Genomic DNA, 19,439 nt, shown 5'->3' with positions numbered 1-19,439 from the left:
TTATAACCCATAATTATTTATGCACAAGTTTTTATGATTTTTCCAAATCAGAATAGGGGATTTCTAAATTGTTTTGACTATGTCTCACACAATTTCAAATATCTCATAATATGAAATTCTTTTGCTTACACCATTTCTTCTTTGTGATACTAGACTCAATAATCTTCAATTACATAGTTTATTCAGTCTCGAATTCACTTTTTGCTATTTTTGGTGTATTTTCAAAGTCAGACTACCACTGCCGACCGAAGCTGTTTTATTACTATATTTCACTCTTTTATGATCATTTTTAAATGGGCATTTATGCCAATCCATTTCTCCTTTCATGTTCATTAGGTCACCAAGTAAAGGAATATACATTTCATGTCTCAATTTAATGTGGCCTCAAAGTCTCACACATAATCATCAATCACATTTCAACCATCGTGGTAAGAATAAATATATGTACATCATAAACATAAAACCATAATAACAAGGTCACCAAAATTTCATTTTCATAGGCATAACTTACTTATTTGTATCCTTACCAAAGGTGCATTGTTTCATGTTCACAATATCATTTAAGCTTCGAATACATACTTGTACCTTTTCAGCATGCTCATATATTTAGCTTCTCACTTTCATCGCAAGCTTTGAACTATCCGTTTAATCACTCGGAATACCAGAGGATAATCGGGAAATCATACACATATCAATGTCGATGCCATATCCCAGATATGGTCTTACACTGGCTCTCATATATCCGTGCCAATGCATGTCCCAGACATGTTTTACACTGGCTCCCATATGTCTGTGCCGATACATGTCCCAGACATATCTTACACTAGCACATCTCGTAGCCGATGCATGTCCCAGACATGTCTTACACTGGCTTACATCTCAAGGTCGATGCATGTCCCAGACATGTCTTACGCTAGCTCTCGGTTCAATGCCGATGCATGTTCTAGACATGTCTTACACCAGCATTTCATAATGTGGCCGATGCATGTCCCAAACATGTCTTACACTGGCTCACATAACAGCAGTGTCTTGATGCCCGTATCCTAGGTATTTTTAAAGGTCCAACCAGGATTTCTCAAGGGTCACATCGTAGCCAAGCTTGTTCGAAGAATTGATCATACAATTCACAAGGTTCGTTAACATAAGAACTTTCAGTTCATTTCATCATTCTATAATTTACCCATCTCAACAAGATATCATATTTCATCAATTTCTAATCTTTCATAAATACACAAAGTGAAATCGACATATTAAGCTTTCGATTATTTCATAAGGTATAATATTTTATCATACACCCTAGCACAACACATAATTCAATACAATAATAACAAGGAGATTTTCAAGTATAACATTAATAACATTAATAACATGCTTATTAAATCACACGGACTTACCTCAAATGAAATTTCGGCTAATTATTCTCCTTTTGCCTTTAACCACGCACTTTCTCGATTTAAGCTCAAATCTAGATTTTATTGATCTAACATGATGAAATTCACTCATTTAATTAATGTACTAATCATTTCAGACCTAAAACATATTTTGGAAAAATTCACATTTTTGCCCCTAAACTTTTGCATAATTACAAATTTAACCCAAGGCTCAGAAATTGAAATTTATTAGATTTCTATAAGGTTTACGACATGCTGAACATTTTTCTCTTCTATGGCAACCTAAAATTCTCACTATTTCATGATTTTATAAACATTAACAACTTTTACTAATTAACCCGTTTTAACCATTTTCAACGAAAATCACTTAACAAAAATTGTTCTCCCAACCTCAAGAATCCTTATTCTACCATTAAACATCAAAATGCACAATTATCTAGCATGTGTCAATTTTTTAAACTTTATTTTTCATGCAAATAAATGGTTGAAATAGAAAGGTTAAGCTTTTAAGACCTCAAAAATGTGAAGAACATTAAAAACAGGGCTCAAATGCACTTACAATTGAGCTTTGAAAAGCTTGAAACCCTAGCCATGGAGATTTCGGCAGCCCTATGAAGAAGATGAGCAGATTTTTTTGGGCTTTTATTTTGTCTTTTATGCCTTAAAACACCCAAATGACCAAAATGCCCTTTTTACTAACCCTTCAATTTTTACCCTTCCATGTCTAGTTTTGTCTATACCAAAATATGATGGTCTATTTGTCGTTTAAGGACCTTTAGTTTAAACCCCCATTTTAACCAAGTACTTATATTCTAGAACTTATATTTTGCAATTAATGCTATCTAATCTCATTAATAAAATTGGGCACTTTATTAATAAAGTTTACTTAACAAAATTTGCACACAATCACTCAAACATATCATGAACTCTAAAATAGTCATAAAACAAATATTTCTACTTTGGATTTGTGGTCTCGTAACCACTGTTCCGACTAGGCCCTATTTCAGGTTGTTACAGGGCAGACCGTGTGTCACACATGGCCTAGACACACGCCCGTGTGTCTACCCGTGTGGACAAAATAAAGGTTGTTTACCAAGCCATTTGTCACCCTCATTTCCACCTACACACACACAAGTTCAATGGCATAAATCATGATATACTTAGGCAACCAAACATCTACAATCATGGCCAATACATGTCATAGAAATGCCATCATCTATCATGCTCATGGCATTTCATTATGCCAAATCAAACATACCAATTTCACATTCAAAACACCAGTAAGACTACTCCCAATTTGCATTAACTTATCAAGATAATCATCATACCAATAAACCAAACTCATCCATTTCACAACAAGTCATTAAGCCACAATCAACATTTAGCAAATCAATATAAACCACATCACCAAAGGGGCAATGGCACATACATGCATATATATATAAGCTTACAACCAATTAAACCAAAATGAGCCAAGTTACATGGCCAAATACCAAAACAAGCCTATGACAATTACAGACCAATACATTTGGCCAAATCAGGATGACACATATAACAAAATGACCAAGTCTCTATACATGCCATATTCTCAAAATGTTTAAAATCATTCATACCCAAAATAACAAATTGATAGTGTAATGCAAACTCCGATAATCTCCAACTCGAGCTAGCTTGGTGACACTATAAAACATGGAAAATAAAATGGAGTAAGCTATATAGCTTAGTAAACTCGTATGAAAGAAATAAGCTAACTGAACCAAATATTAACATGCAAGTAATAGAACATAGGGAAATGTAATTTACCATATTCTAATTATCATAATTTATTCCATCATAATTTACCTTAAATTCGTCATTTCACGAATTAACAATCACAAGTTTTAAGTACATACCTGTACCATCTCATAAAAATTTCATACTTAGTCTCATTTTCATTATACCCAAAAACCACTCGGAATAATAATATCAGATACTGGGGAAAACCTTGCACACAAGGTGCCACATATGTAGCCAATTCTACCTCTATCTCATAACACATATATGCTCACTTTCGAGCCATTAACGGGCTTGCTCACACAAGCTGTCAGTCAAGACGTAGCTACTCGGTGCTGCTCACACAAGCTGTCAAGTAACCGCAACATATGCCGGTATACTCAGCCACCGGTTGGATGTATATGACCAACACCCGAATCACATAACATAAAACCCTAGTGACATGTCACTTGTATCCTAATCTATTCCTAAGGTTCGATTGGGATTTCTTGCTTGTCAAAACGTCGTCAGACGGGTCCATAGAGTTGTTCATATGATTCATACAATATTAAAGCAAAACAAATACAATTATAATAAAGCTTATTTAACATACGAACTTACCTCGGTTACAAAAATGACCAAAATGATCTATTCGTCAGTTACTTTATTTTTCCCTTGACCTAGACCTGAACTTCATTTTTCTTGATATATAATACCACATTTAACTTATTTAATCATCACATTATTCAATTTAGCCCAAAAACACATTATGGAAAAATTTACATTTTTTCCCCTAATTTTTCAACATTTTACAATTTAGTCTCTAAGCTCGTAAAATGAAGTTGTTTCGATTTCATCACAACCCCAACTTAGCCGAATATTATTTGTACTCATAACAGCCCACATTTTTTATTTATTCACACTTTTCTACACATTTTATAGACTTTTACAAATAAGTCCCTATTTAACATTTTTATTGAAAATCACTTTACAAACGTTGTTTAACTAACAACGAACATGAATTTTCTACCATCAAACATCAAAATACAAACATATTCAACATGAGTAAAATTTATACTTTAACTTTCTTCCAATTTAGTCCTTGAAATAGCTAAATAAAGTTACAACGATCTCAAAAATATAAAAAATCATAAAGAACGGGACAAGAACAGACTTACAATCAAGCTTGACAGCTTGGCCAAAACCCTAGCTACGGTTTCCTCCAAAATTTCGGCTATAAGGGACGAAATTGAAGAAGATGACATCTTTTATTTAGTTATTTTTCTCTTTATTTACCAAATTACTAAAATTCCCTTAATGCATAACCTTAAAATTTTACCTAGCCATGTTCATTTTTATCCATAAAAATATAATGGTCTAATTACCATTTAAAGACCTCCAATTTAAAATTTCATAGCAGTTAGACACCTTTAACATATAGGAAATTTGCACCTATTGTAATTTAGTCCTTCTAACTAAATTGAGCACTCAATCGATAAAATTTCTTAACAAAATTTTCACACAATCATTCTATCATGTTGTAGACCTTAAAGAAATAATAAAATAAATATTTCTACTTCAAATTTGTGGTCCCGAAACTACTATTCTAATTTGACCCAAACACGGGCTGTTACACCGAAGCTTCAACAAGACAAACCACACAAACACACATTCAAAAATCAGTCATCAACTTCATTAAAATAGTCAAAAACATAAGCCTAAGCTACCTTATCTTTTAACCGAAACCTTCAACATTGAAAACTTTCGATTCGAATATTTCGGTCTACACTTAATCTTTTCGCATGAAACAAATTCCTTTCATCTACATATTTATCTATGACTAATTATCAACTTTTAAACGACACAAAACTACATTTTTTTAAGGTATTGAAATATTTTGACAAGTTTTGTCCTTTATGAAAAAAATTCATTAAAACTCAAGAATTTCTTAATGAAATTTCAAAGTACCTTTAAAAAGCTTCTAATTAGGTTAAAACTAATTGAAAAACACTGTATAACAAAGTTTTAATCCACAACCCGAAATCCACCATTAATGACGAAAATTTCGGCTTTTATCTAAAACATGCATTTTAATGGCTAGAAATTCAATTTGAAAGTCTAGATGACATTTAAAACTAATAGGAAGATGATTAGTTACCTTGAATGCAAGAAAAATGAACTTTGGCTAAATTCCGAAAAATCCACTCTTAAAGAAGATGATGAAATTAATGAAGTTTTTAAGTGTTCTACTAGTTTCAATGAGATTTATAGTTCAAGAGATGTTAGAAATTAGGAATTGGAAGTAAAAATCAATTAGGAAAGAATAAGAGAGCAAGGGACGACACAAGTATGGAGAATGAAGAAACAAAAGTGAAACCAAATAAGAAAAAAGGGTTTTTAGGTTGAAATTGAAAGGTTGGTCAAATTGCTTCGTAAAAACTCTTAATTTGACTCTTTTACAAATCAGTCATATTTCAAAAATTAAATATATTTAAAACTCATTTTTAGAAATTGGTTTAATATCCTAATAGCCTTTGTCGAAAACATTATTGGTTACCAAACTTAAGAAATTCTAAGCACATATAGACTAAAATTCCTAAAATACCCTTAAAACTTCTTGGCCCAATTTTGAGATATGACAGTAATCATAAACCACAAACATGCATTTTAAATCATACATAAAAATTAAAAAAAAAACTTCTTATACATCAATCAATAATTTTCTATTTTAATTTATGTATAATTATTATATTATTTAAGAATAATTAAAATTTGAAAATAAAATAAACATATTTTCTTTTATGGTTCTAATCATTATTTTAAAATTTTAATAATATATTTATTTCTTTTACAAAGGAGTGAATTTGTTAATCATTTTCTTTTACAGTGTAGCGATATTTGTTATATTTTTTAATATGTTTAATATAATCAAAGTTGATATAACATAATTCAATAATTAATTGAATGTTTAATTGAAAATATCACTTAACTGTACTCTTAATCCAATGTATGCCATTAATTAAGTCTTTGAACACCTTTCGTGTAAGTTCTTGTCGTTATATTCGACACATGCCACATCAAGATTTTTCCACATGTCGAAAGTAGATAAAATATGTTTAAAATGTTTAGAAAATGTAAAAAGAAAAATATAAACAAGTTTATAGAATATTTTTAAATAATAAAAAATAGAATTTTGAAAAAAAAATTAAATTATAAAACAGTTGCAAAAAATTATTTAAAAACTAATAGAAAATTGTTAAAAGTTATATAAAATTTGAAAATATAACAAGTTAGAAGAAATATAAAAATATTCTTAAAATATAAAGAATTTAAAATTTTAAAAAATTACAATAAAGAATTTAAAATTTTAAAAAATTACAATAAAGAATTTAAAATTTTAAAAAATTACAAATAAGTATAAAAATTTAAAATAAATTGAAAAAAAATTAAAATTGAAAGGTTTTTCCAATTGAGTGTCATATTTAATATTTTGAGTGAATGAGGATAACTTAGCTAAGGGAAAAAAATGGTAATCAAGACATAAAAGTATTGAAAAGTCTTGGTGGCAATGTAGTTCGGAAGAAGCCTCACGAGAAGTAATAATATTTGTAACACCCCACACCTGATCCAATCGTCAAATCCAGGTATGGAGCGTCATAAGTTTACCCAGATAGAAAACACACCTTTTCATTTTTCCTTTAAGGAAAGACCATTATCTATTTGGCGGGTAACCTCTTTACCAAAGCGGTATTCTTTTGGGCTAAGACCACTTTTATTTGAAAGAACTATTTTAGAACAACAATCTGCCACATATTAAAGATTTAAAGTTTCGGGACTAATCTTTGGCGGCTGCTTAAGTTAACATCAATGAATCATAAATAACGTTATGCCGTAAAGGCTTCCACTCAACAATCGAAGTGCTTAAAATAACATTCAATATGAATTAAAATCTCAAAATGGTGGTTTCTAATAGTTGACCTAACACCTTCAAAAAAATACATGTTACCCACGTAAATAAAAAGGCTCACAAATGGTCGCAGATCTTGCTATATCCCTTCATTTACCACGCTAATCCTAATAACCTAAAAAAAGAGGAAGAAACGGGGTAGGTTTGTAAGAACTTAGTGAGTTCCTTGGAAGAACAATCCCACCAGGATAGCAATCGGACATTAAAAGGAAAGGGGTCTGACTAGTTCACCATAGTTGGCAGATACATTACTTTGCTTTGTAGATCAATTAGAGGATAATACCACAATCGAACTCAGGCTATTGGCAAACTGCACTATTTTTTAAACACGTATAAGATAGTCACAAGCAAACATGCTCCACAATTACTCCACTTATGTTGCTTACCACTTAAAACTGAAAAGCTCACTATTTGTGTTTTCATACAACATGTACTACCACATGCACCCTTTTTTCATGTACTTCTTTCCTTTTGCTAGCTTCTGATCTTAGTTCTTGAAGAGCCCATTTTAATTGTATGAACACATATGTGTTCCCCTGGGTGGTTGGGTTTTCACCAATCACAGTTTGCATCTAAGTTTCATATGTTGGAAAAATTGCTTTTATGGAAACTTTGAGGCATATTCTCAATAGGTAAAGGTGGAGAGTTGAATCATAAAATTATGATTTCATATTCTACTCCATGAGACCTTTACGGCGATATATCATATGCTCAAAATGGTTGAGTGATGAATGAGAAATTGATGCCTAAAGTAAGCTACTTGGAAATATTGTTGAGGAAAAGTAAAAGCTTAGATCCCACATTGGATAAATACCAAGTGTGAGATGTGTTTATATATGTGAACTCTCTTAAAAGGTAATTGAATGATTAAGCTTGGAAATTTGACTCACGCATAGGGGGTACAGGTCCAAACCCGACAGGGTTGGGGTGCACCCACACGACATGGGTGATGCGAAATGTTTAGACCGGTTAGGCATAAATGGGCTTGCAGATATTTTTAGCCCAACACGAATTTACATTCCACAGCAGACATAATCTGCTTATATATGGACAGTATCTGATTTGATATAATTTTTAAATCAAATTAATTTTTTTGCTCTTTAATGGCAGATTTTATGGTTATTTCCAAAATTTCCACTATCCTAAATGCCTATAAAAGGTTGTGTATTTTGTAGGATTATAAACATGTTCCAGTAATTTCTTATACCAAAATTCTGTTGATTTTAAAATTATTTTTCTCTCTCTCTGTATTTCTAAAACATTTCGGTGATAGAAAAATGGAAAGTTCGTTCGTTGATCGTTGTAGAGGTGCTACTACTTTGATCAATGTTGTCGTTGTATCCTAGGAGACATTCGACCTACATTTCTCGAAGTACCGTAAGAAGGGCGAATCTGTTTTAAGGAAACTATGTTTCACAGGCCTTAACATTTCGTAAAATCTCGATTCCCCTTTATTTCAACTATTTATTATGGTTTTATTTGATTTTCGTATTTGATAAATTAAACATAAATCATTCTATTTATATTATATTTCATATGTGTTTATTTATATTTAATTTATTTTGTTCACTAACATGTTTTGTCTAACAATATTAAGACAAATCTGACTATTTTTTCAATTTTCTAATCCGAGACAAATGAGACACCAAGACGAAGAATTTTTTTCAAAAATCAATTTAAAAAAAATTTAAATAAACCTGTTTCAGGATTTTTCCCACCGTTCAACATATTTGTTTTTCCTCTATTTTTGTTTTATTTCCAAATGAATATTAAAACTATTAAAATCTATTTAGGGATTTTTCTTGTCGTTTAACAAATTTTATTCGATTTTGTTTCCAAAATTAAAAGGAAATAAAATTCGTTTCGTGATTTATTCCCCCCGTTCAACGGATTTTATTCCATTATTTTGATTCTATTTCTAACAGGAAATTAAAGGTAAATAAAATCTACTTCGGGATTGATTGCCACCGTTTAATGATTTTTTCCAAATTTTGTTTTATTTCCAAAAATGAGTAAAATAAAATCCGTTTTGGGATTGAACCTGCCATTCAACGGATTTATTACATTTTGATTTTTCTGCCAAAAATGAGAAATTAAATAAAATCTATTTCGTTTTTTATTCCCACCGTTTAATAAAGATTTGTTTGATTTGATTTTGTTGTCAAAAAATGAGAAATTAAATTAAATCAAATCTATTTCGGGATTTATTCCCGCCGTTTAATAAGATTTTATTTGATTTTATTTTGTTTCCAAATTAGAATAGAATTAAATAAAATCTATTTCGGGATTTACTCCCGCTGTTTAATAACAATTTATTTTGTTTCCAAATTGAATTGAATGAAAAAAAATCTGTTTCAGAATTTATTCCAACCATTTAAGAAGATTTTATTCGATATTGTTTTGTTACCAAACAAAGACGTAATCAAAAAATTATGTGTCAAGATTTATTCCCGCCATTCAATAGATTTTAATTTGATTTAATGATATAATTTTGTTTAGGGATTTATTCCTGCCATTTAACAAAACTATTTTTTGATTTTATTCTGCCATTTAACAAATCAAAGAGAAATTTTTCTATTTATGGTGGCCTTAATTGTAGCTTTAAACTGAATTAAAAGAAATTTATCAACGGTGAATTAAAAAGATAATATGAGAATGCATGTCTAGGATTGGTTCTTTGAAAGACTTGGTATTTAGGCATGCCGAGTGCACCACCTCTCTTTGAGGGTTACCTACCTGGTGCATTAATTTATTGTATTTTTGGTTAGATCGTATAAACTTTTGTTTTGGGTTTTATTAGATTCCTACCATCTAAAAAAAGTTGATAAGTTTTCTAATTCTTGTTTTGTTTCTTAACAGAAAGATGTAAACTCCCACCAATTCAATCAATTCGTAATCTGAAGCTTTGGTTCAAATGCAATCTTCGATTAAAAACTCAATATTGTCGATGGCAGTTGCTGTAAGCCATAACGAAAAACCTACAAAATTATCGGGACAGGATTTCAAGACTTGGCAACATAAAATGTTGTTTTATTTGACCATGTTGAACTCGACCAAATTTTTGAAAGATGACCCTCCTACTGTTAAAGAGGGCGAGGTAGATGAAGTTACTGCTTTCACTACTGTTGAATCTTGGAAACATTTAGATTTCCTATGCCAAAACTACATCCTGAATGGATTGTGACTCTCCAAAATAAATAATTTTTTTTAAGTCTCGAAAAGATTCTAAAAGTTCTCAGATTAGTCCTGAACCGCTTTCAATGTTTGTTTTGGGCCTAGTAGGCCCTTATAAGGGACAATTTGCATGTGATTGAAAAGTTTTAAATTTGAACAAAATTTTATAGCCAACTTTGTGTAATTGTTTATGTTTTAGTCCAGTAACGCCTCGTACTCTGTCTCGATGTTTATACAGGTAAAGGGTGTTACAGAAGAAGACAATAGAGGTATAGAAAATAGGCTCAACAAAGTATCAAATGAAAATGTTGCTAGGGAAAACGTTATAGAAGTCAAGAAAGACTTCAAGAAGGGAAAACAACTATAGAATGGGTCTAAACTAGGACCTAAAGGTGGTTTTCCAATAAGTAAAAATTTCAAGGAAAATGCTTCAATTGTAACAAGATAGGGCACAAGTGATTTGACTATAGTATCTCGAAAAAAGTTAAAGCTAACGAGGCTAATGCTGTGGAAGAAATTTCCAATGAAGTGTCCGACATGGAATTATGTGCCTAACATACGCAAGAACTACAAATAAGAATGTTCTTTAAAAAATGGGGAATGTTTGTGGGAAGGGGATATGTATTAAACTAAATGCTATCTTTCTAAAAGCAAAATTATGAACAAGAATGTTGTTCTTATTCTGTTTATATGCTTAAGTCATTTAATTTAGGACATAGTAGGCTTGGACATGTTAATTATGATACTTTACATACATAAATTAACTTAGAGTATATTCCTTTGTTTCACAATAATTATAATTATAAATGTGAAACATGTGTTGTGGTAAAATTAACAAAGGTAAAAAAAAAAAAGTCACTTGATCTAATACATAACAATGCTTATAAAGCTTGTTTAAAAGAGAGGAAGGAATACAATGTTTATTACTTTCATTACTACGTATATTTGCTTAAGAGCTAAGACGAAGAGAATTTTATTCTTTATAAGTAAGAAGTTGAAAACCAACTTAATAAAAAGATTAAGTGATCGTGGTGGTGGATATGTTGAATCATTTAAATAATTTACACAACTTAATAACACCACCATACTTTCCTCAAATAGAGTATGTGAGCAAAAATCGGACTCTAAAGGAAAAGATGAACGCACTGCTTAAAAGCTCTAGGTTATCACATGAAATGTGGGGGGAGCATTTCTATGAGTTAACTACCTTTTTAAATAAGGTACCCCACAAGAAAAGGGGCAAGACACCACATGAGTAATGGAAAGGTAGGAAACCATCCTACAACCACTTGAAAGTGTGAGGGGTCTTTCTACTGTAACGTATAATGGTAAGTCGAGACATATGAGTCGTCGACAATACCGTTAAACAAATGATCTCAAAGGAGTTATCTTTACTGATTTTGAAAAATCAAAAGATAACATTGTGGATCTACTAACCAAAGGCTTAAAATGAGATAATGTTGTTAAAACATCAAAAGGAACGTGCTAAAGCCTATAAAAATAAAAGGTGCTATGTGAAGGAAAACCCTACCTAGTTGACTAAAGATCCCAAGATCTAGGTTCAAAGGGGCAACCTAATTGCATAGACCTTGTGAGGTCACTGTAGGGGTACTTATCCCAAGTCCATTCCTATGATGTAAATAGTGACTAAAAATGGGATAGGTTAAGCAATGCTTTTAATGACCATTGTGTGTTTTAGTGAGTCGAACAACATAAGTCACCTAAGTGAGAGTGAACTGTCACCACTTCAAGGAGAGTATTGAGGCATAGTTCTCTCAAAATCTTGCAGAATTAGGAGATGCTCATAGCTATATGAACATAATCATGAGAACTAAAACCTGGCCAGGGAGGTAGTTTGCAAGGTATATCATTGTTTACACAAAAGGTAGAACAGTTCAAGGACATCACGTCTACTAGTCAGCTAGTAAATTAAATATACTTTTGCAAGGGAAGGTTCAAGGGTGGATACCTACCTATTGTATGCAACTATCGATTGTAGATTTTATCACCACATCGAGTCAATGTTTTTCGATAAAACTATCAATTTTCATTCATGTGGGGGATTGATGAAAAAATTGCTTTTATGGAAACTTTGAGGCATATTCTCAATAGGTAAAGGTGGAGAGTTGAATTATAAAATTATGGTTTCATATTCTACTTCATGAAACCTTTACAATGGTATATCATATGCTCAAAATGGTTGAGCGATGAATGAGAAATTGATGCTCAAAGTAAGCTACTTGGAAATATTGTTGAGGAAAAGTAAAAACTTAGATCCCACATTGGTTAAATACCAAGTGTGAAATGTGATTATGTATGTGAGCTCTCTTAAAGGGTAATTGAATGACTAAGTTTGGAACCTTGCCTCGTGTGCGGGGAGTGGGGAGGGGTGTAGGTCCAAACCCGACGGGGTTGGGGCGCACTTGCACGACGTGGGTGACGTGAAATGTTCGGACTGGTCGGACCCAAATGGGCTTGCGGATATTTTAAGCCCAACACAAATTTATTATCCTCAATAGACATAATCTACTTATATATGGATAATATCTGATTTGATTTAATTTTTATATCAAATTGACTTTTTGGCCCCTTAATTGCATATTTTATAGTTATTTCCAAATTTCCACTATCCTAAATACTTATAAAAGGCTGTGTATTCTGTAGGATTATAGACACAATCCAATTATTTTTTTATACCAAAATTCTGTTGATTTTAAAATTATTCTTTTTACCTTTCCGTATTTCTAAAACATTTCAGTGATAGAAAAAGACAAAGTTCGTTCGTTGGTCATTGTAGAAGTGCTACTACTTTGATCATTGTTATTGTTGTATCCTGGGAGACATTCAACCAACGTTTCTCCTATTATAGTAGGAGAGGTTGAATCTATCTTAAGGAAACTATGTTTCACAAGCCTCAACATTTCGTAAAATCTCGATTCTCCTTTATTTAAATTGTTTATTATCGTTTTATTTGATTTTCATATTTAATAAATTAATTATAAACTATTCTATTTATATTTTTGCAACACCCCAAATCCCCAAAACCCTGATAATATATTTTTGTGTGTGTTTGTGACGTGAAAGTATGCCTGGTTTAGTGGTTGTGTGCTCTGGAAGTGTCTAGGAAGTCATGGGTTCAAGCCTTAGCTTCTACAAAAAAAATTTCTTTTTAAGGATAAAACCCCTATCTTTGGCCAATATGGTTATATGTTTATTTTGGTAAAAACATGATAGAATGGGCCAGCTGGTCTAGTGGATAGTGGCGTGTGGAGTATGTTAGTGGTTTCACGTTCAAATCCCTACTTGTGCAATGGAGATTATTTTTACTGGTGGCCATGAGAGGAAGTTGTGTTTGACCGAAACACCAAGAGTTTGAACAGATTTGAATGGGGTTGTTGTTAGCCAAATCTGAGGAGATGGATGGGAGGAAATTAAGGAGAAAATCGAGCAAGTTTGAATTTAGAGGAGAGTCATGCCTGGTTTGAACTCTGGCACTTAGTGTTTCAGTTGTCTAGGAATGTTGGGGAGGTGTTTAGTGTGTTGAAGGCTGATCGAATCTGATAAGTTCGTTTGGTCAAAAATTACTACACTTGTGTGGTTTACCACTTAAGACTAACAAGATCATTGTTTTTGTTTTCATGCAACATGTACTACCACATGAACCCTTTTTCTATGTATTCCCTTTCTTTTGCTACCTTCTAATAGTAGCTCCCAAAGAACCCATTTTAATTGTATCTTTATATCCACTAATGTAAGCTTTACAACAACATCACCTTTGTGTCCTCCTAACTCTTCTCCTTGTATGAACACATGCATGTTCCCCCGCAAGGTCGGGTTTTCAATAATCATAGTTTGCATCTAAGTTCCATATTAGAGGCAAAACATTTTATCATGTATATTTAGTATCATAAAATACATCCCTCTTCTACCTCCTTACACCCATTTGGGTACGGAGCTTGTACAACAAGGAAGAGTACTCATACTGATAGGGGGACGCACGCGGACCAAGATCGAGTTGCCAAGTCACGAGAAACTCCTACGAAAGCTCTAAACGAACAGATCTGAAATCAAACAAAGAACGAGATTAAATCTGGAAAATTAAAATCTGGAATAAAAACCCTAAAAATGAGCAAGATCTAATCAAGGAATGAAACACTTATGAAAGAGGTTTCTTGAAACCAAGAACACGAAATTGATTCCCAAGAATGAACTCCCACAAGCCGAATCTGCCAAGAACACCAAAACAGTAAGTAGATTGAAACAATCAGATTTTTAATTGGAAGATTAGGGATTTGGGCGGCAAAAAAAAGAAAAGAAAGAAATAGGTGAAATTGAACAGTTCAAGAAGTGAATTTAAGTTGCGATTCGGTCCAATTGAACACCCAATATGAATTGCCAAAATTTCAGCAGCCGAATTTCACCCAACAAGAAGAAATAGAAAACAGAAAGAACCCTAAATTTTGGGGAATTTTGAGTCGATTATATGTGGCCAATAAAAGAACCGATTAAATGAAGAGTTCTTGGAGTTTGAATCAAGGCTGAAACACAAACAAGAACAGCAAAATATTAGATGATGAATCGGCACAAGTAGGAATAAAGAAACAAATCGAAACAACAAGAAATAAAGAAAAGTCCTAAGAACCCTTGAATTCCCGAAAGAATTCACAAATTCCTTCAAACGGCTCTAATCTCCCCTCCAAAGAATATCGATGGCAAGAAGAAGGTTGAAGATGGCTCCCACAATCAAAAGATTGTTAAAACAACTTCTAAAGAAAACTCAAGAGAGAATTCTTGGAGAAAACCCCAAAGAAAATTCTGCACTCAACAAATCTGAAATTTGATAGAAAAAAAATAATAATAAGATGTGTTTACAAAGGGTGGCTGGCCAATGCTTATATAGGCCTCCAACAAATCCTAATCTCACAAGTAACTAATAAAAATTAAACCTAATTAATAAAATAACAAGGTAAATTCGGCCATGCACTTATATGGGCTGTTTTGGGCCGAATTTTACATGTAATGCTCCTAAAGATTAAAAAATTAAATTAAACAAGTAGGATGTTTACGAATTGGGCCTTTTGACATTTTGGCCTGATTTTCAACTAAGTATGAAGAAATTTCTTGATTGGGCTGGATTTTGGTTATTGGGCCTCGCCTTCAAGAATTTGGGCTCGTGATCCATCTCCTACCAAAATTGGGTCGTTGACGCTCGTAATGGAGATCCAATGCGTTTTGGCTGCAAGATTTGGTTTCTTGGACCAAGATTTCCAAGATTTGAAATCTTAATTTTCTTGATTCTTGAAATCTCTTCGAACAGCAAAATTGGGCCAAGATTCGGTTTCTTGAATTTCTTGAAAACAAGAAAGTGAATCTTGATTTTCTTGTTCTCTCGTGTATGCATCTAAGGCCTTTCTAACAAGCTCTTGAATGGTCCCATTTAGTTTGGACCGCATTTGTCGGGCCTTTGATCTTGTTATTGGGCCTTGTGGCAATTTGATCCCAGCACGTTCTTGAACTTGGATTGGGCCTTTATGACTCGTATCATTCCCCCCTTCCTCAAAAAGATTCGTCCTCGAATCTGAAAAATCAAATGGGTACAAGTCAGCCACATTAAAAGTAGAACTTACATTGTACTCACCAGGTAGATCAATTTTATAGGCATTATCGTTGATCCGCTCGAGTACTTGGAAAGGCCCATCGCCCCTTGGGTCCAACTTAGTCTTCCTTTTTGTATGAAATCGTTCTTTCCTCAAATGGACCCAAACCCAATCTCCGGGTTCTAGTACAACCCGTTTGCGCCCCGTGTTTGCTTTGTTGGTGTTGGCATCATTTGTTTGGATATTCGCTGTCTAGCCTCCTCATGTAAGGATTTCACCAACTCAGCTTTCTGTTCGCCATCTAAATTCATAACGTGTTCAAGAGGTAATGGCGCAAGATCAAGTACTGTTAGTGGGTTAAAACCATAAACAAGTTCAAATGGGGAATAACCAGTTGTATAATGAATAGATCTATTATATGCAAATTCAACGAATGGTAGGCATTCTTCCCAATTTCTAATGTTCTTTCCCACAACAGCTCGTAATAGAGTCCCTAAGATTCGATTAACTACTTCAGTTTGACCATCAGTTTGGGGGTGACATGTAGTAGAATAAAGCAATTTAGTACCAAGCTTACCCCACAATACCTTCCAAAAGTGGCTAAGGAATTTGACATCTCTATCAGAAACAATTGTTTTAGGGATGCCATGAAGTCTTACCACTTCTTTAAAGAATAAGTCTGCCACATGTGTAGCATCATCTGTTTTGTGACAAGGAATAAAATGTGACATCTTTGAAAACCTGTCAACAACAACAAATATACTATCTCTTCCTTTTTTTGTTCGAGGCAAACCTAAAATAAAATCCATGGATAAATCTACCCAAGGTGAAGTAGGAATCGGTAGAGGAGTGTAAAGGCCATGAGGCATTACCTTAGATTTTGCTTGTTTGCATGTAATGCACTTGGAACATACCTTTTCCACATCCTTCTTCATATGTGGCCAATGGAAGTGTTCTTGCAATATGTCTAGTGTTTTGGCCACTCCAAAATGTCCCATTAGTCCCCCACTATGGGCTTCATGAATCAACAATTCTCTCATGGAACACTTTGGTATGCATAACCTGTTTAAACGAAAAAGAAAGCCATCTACAAGATAAAATTTTTCAAAAGCAGTATGTCCACAATTCTTATAGATATGGCTGAAATCAGTATCATCATCATATAACTCTTTAATATGTTCAAACCCTAAGACTTTAGCATTCAATGTAGTTATTAAAGTATATCGTCTAGACAAAGCATCTGCGACTACATTATCTTTACCTGTTTTATATTGAATCACATAAGGGAATGTTTCAATGAATTCTACCCATCGGGCATGTCTTTTACTCAACTTACCTTGTCCCTTTAACCATTTAAGAGACTCATGATCTGTATGTATAACAAACTCATTAGGCAGCAAATAATGTTGCCATACTTGAAGTGCACGAACTAATGCCAATAGTCCTTTGTCATAAGTCGAGTAATTTAACTGTGCACCGTTCAATTTCTCACTAAAATAAGCAATAGGTTGCTTATCTTGCATTAAAACGGTGCCGATTCCAATTCCTGAAGCATCACACTCAAGTTCAAAAGTGTTAGCAAAATCAGGTAATTTAAGCAAAGGAGCAGAACATAACTTAGCTTTTAGAGTTTGAAAAGCTTTTTCTTGGGTTTCACCCCATTTGAAACCCACTGATTTCTTTATAACTTCAGTCAATGGGGCAGCAATAGTAGAGAAATCTTTCACAAATCGTCTATAAAAACTGGTTAAACCATGGAAATATCTCACCTCAGTTACCGATTTAGGAGTCGGCCACTCCTTAATTGCCTTAACTTTGTCCTCGTCGACATGAATACCTTGAGCACTAACTATGAAACCTAAGAATATTAGTTTATCACAACAGAATGTGCATTTATCAAGGTTGGCAAATAATCTTTCAGTTCGTAGAATATCCAAAACGGTTCGAACATGGAAAACATGATCATCTAATGACTTTGAGTAAATTAAAATATCATCAAAGTAAACTACTACAAATTTACCCAAATGTAGCCTCAAAACATGATTCATTAATCTCATAAATGTACTAGGTGCATTAGTAAGGCCGAAAGGCATAACTAACCATTCATACAATCCAAATTTTGTTTTAAAAGCTGTTTTCCATTCATCCCCTTCCCTCATTCGAATTTGATGATAACCGCTTTTTAAATCAATTTTTGTAAATATTATTGAACCATGTAATTCATCAAGCATATCATCAAGTCTAGGGATTGGGTGTCGATACTTTACCGTTATCTTGTTGATTGGGTGACAATCAACACACATATGAAACGTACCATCTTTCTTTGGCACCAATAAGACAGGAACAGCACAAGGACTTAGGCTCTCACGAATGTACCCTTTGTCTAGTAATTCCTCCACTTGCCTTTGCAATTGCTTTGTCTCCTCGAGATTGCATCTATAGGCTGGTCGATTTGGGATTGAAGCTCCGGGTACTAAATCAATTTGATGTTCTATCCCTCGTAAAGGTGGTAAACCTTTAGGGGCCTCACTAAAAACATCCTCATAATCCTGCAAAAGAGATTGAAACACACTAGGCAAATTTTCGTTAATGTTAGATAAAGATAAATAATTTTGCCTAAACCTCACAAGGATACAAGGCTGTTTATTAAGTAGGGCTCTCTTCACATCTTTTTTTGTTGCCAAAAGATTTTTTCCGCTCATTTTACCACTAGAGGATTCACTCACCTTTGGGCTTTTTAAATTTTGACTTTTTCCACTACTATTAGCCTCTTTTCTCTCTGTCTTTTGTACTTGCTCTTTCTCCCTTACCCCCTCACAAAATTTTATCATCCTCAATTGATCTTTATATACATCAGTAGGATTTAAAGGAGAAAAAGTGAATTTCTTGCCTTTAAATACAAGGGAGTATCGATTAAGTTTACCTTGGTGTGTAACATCGCGATCAAATTGCCAAGGTCGTCCAAGGAGCAAGTGTGCCGCATGCATGGGGACTACATCATACCATACGTCATCCTCATAATTGTCGAGTTTAAAAGTGACCAAGGACTGTTTCGTAACTTTAACTTCGGAACATTCATTAAGCCACTGAAGGTGATATGGCTTAGGGTGTTTGGTACAAGGCAACTTTAAATAATCCACCAAATAACTACTCACTACATTCGAGCAACTCCCACTATGAATAATGAGTGAACATAAGTTACCTTTAATAAAACACCGAGAATGGAAAATATTGGTCCTTTGGCTCTCATCATCTTTTATCTGAATGTTAAGGGTTCGACGAACTACAAGGCATTGAAAATTAGCAAAGTCCCCTTCCTTTGGTGGTTCGACCAACTCGTCGCCATTATCACTGTCATCCACAAGTTCTGGCATGTCTGGATCTGTATTATTAGAGTCGGAAGTGTACTCACCGTTATCTTTTAGAAGAAGTAATCTCGTGTTAGGGCATTCTCTACTATAATGACCACGCCCTTTGCACATAAAGCATTCAATCTCACGAGTCCTCTTCGCACTCGAATCACCTAAATTGGGCTGCTTAGAAGGTGTTTGCGTTTTT

Source organism: Gossypium hirsutum, chromosome A01 (genome assembly GCF_007990345.1).
Source record: "Gossypium hirsutum isolate 1008001.06 chromosome A01, Gossypium_hirsutum_v2.1, whole genome shotgun sequence".
NCBI classification, from domain to species: Eukaryota; Viridiplantae; Streptophyta; class Magnoliopsida; order Malvales; family Malvaceae; genus Gossypium; species Gossypium hirsutum.
Note: the sequence above shows the minus strand (reverse complement) of the source record.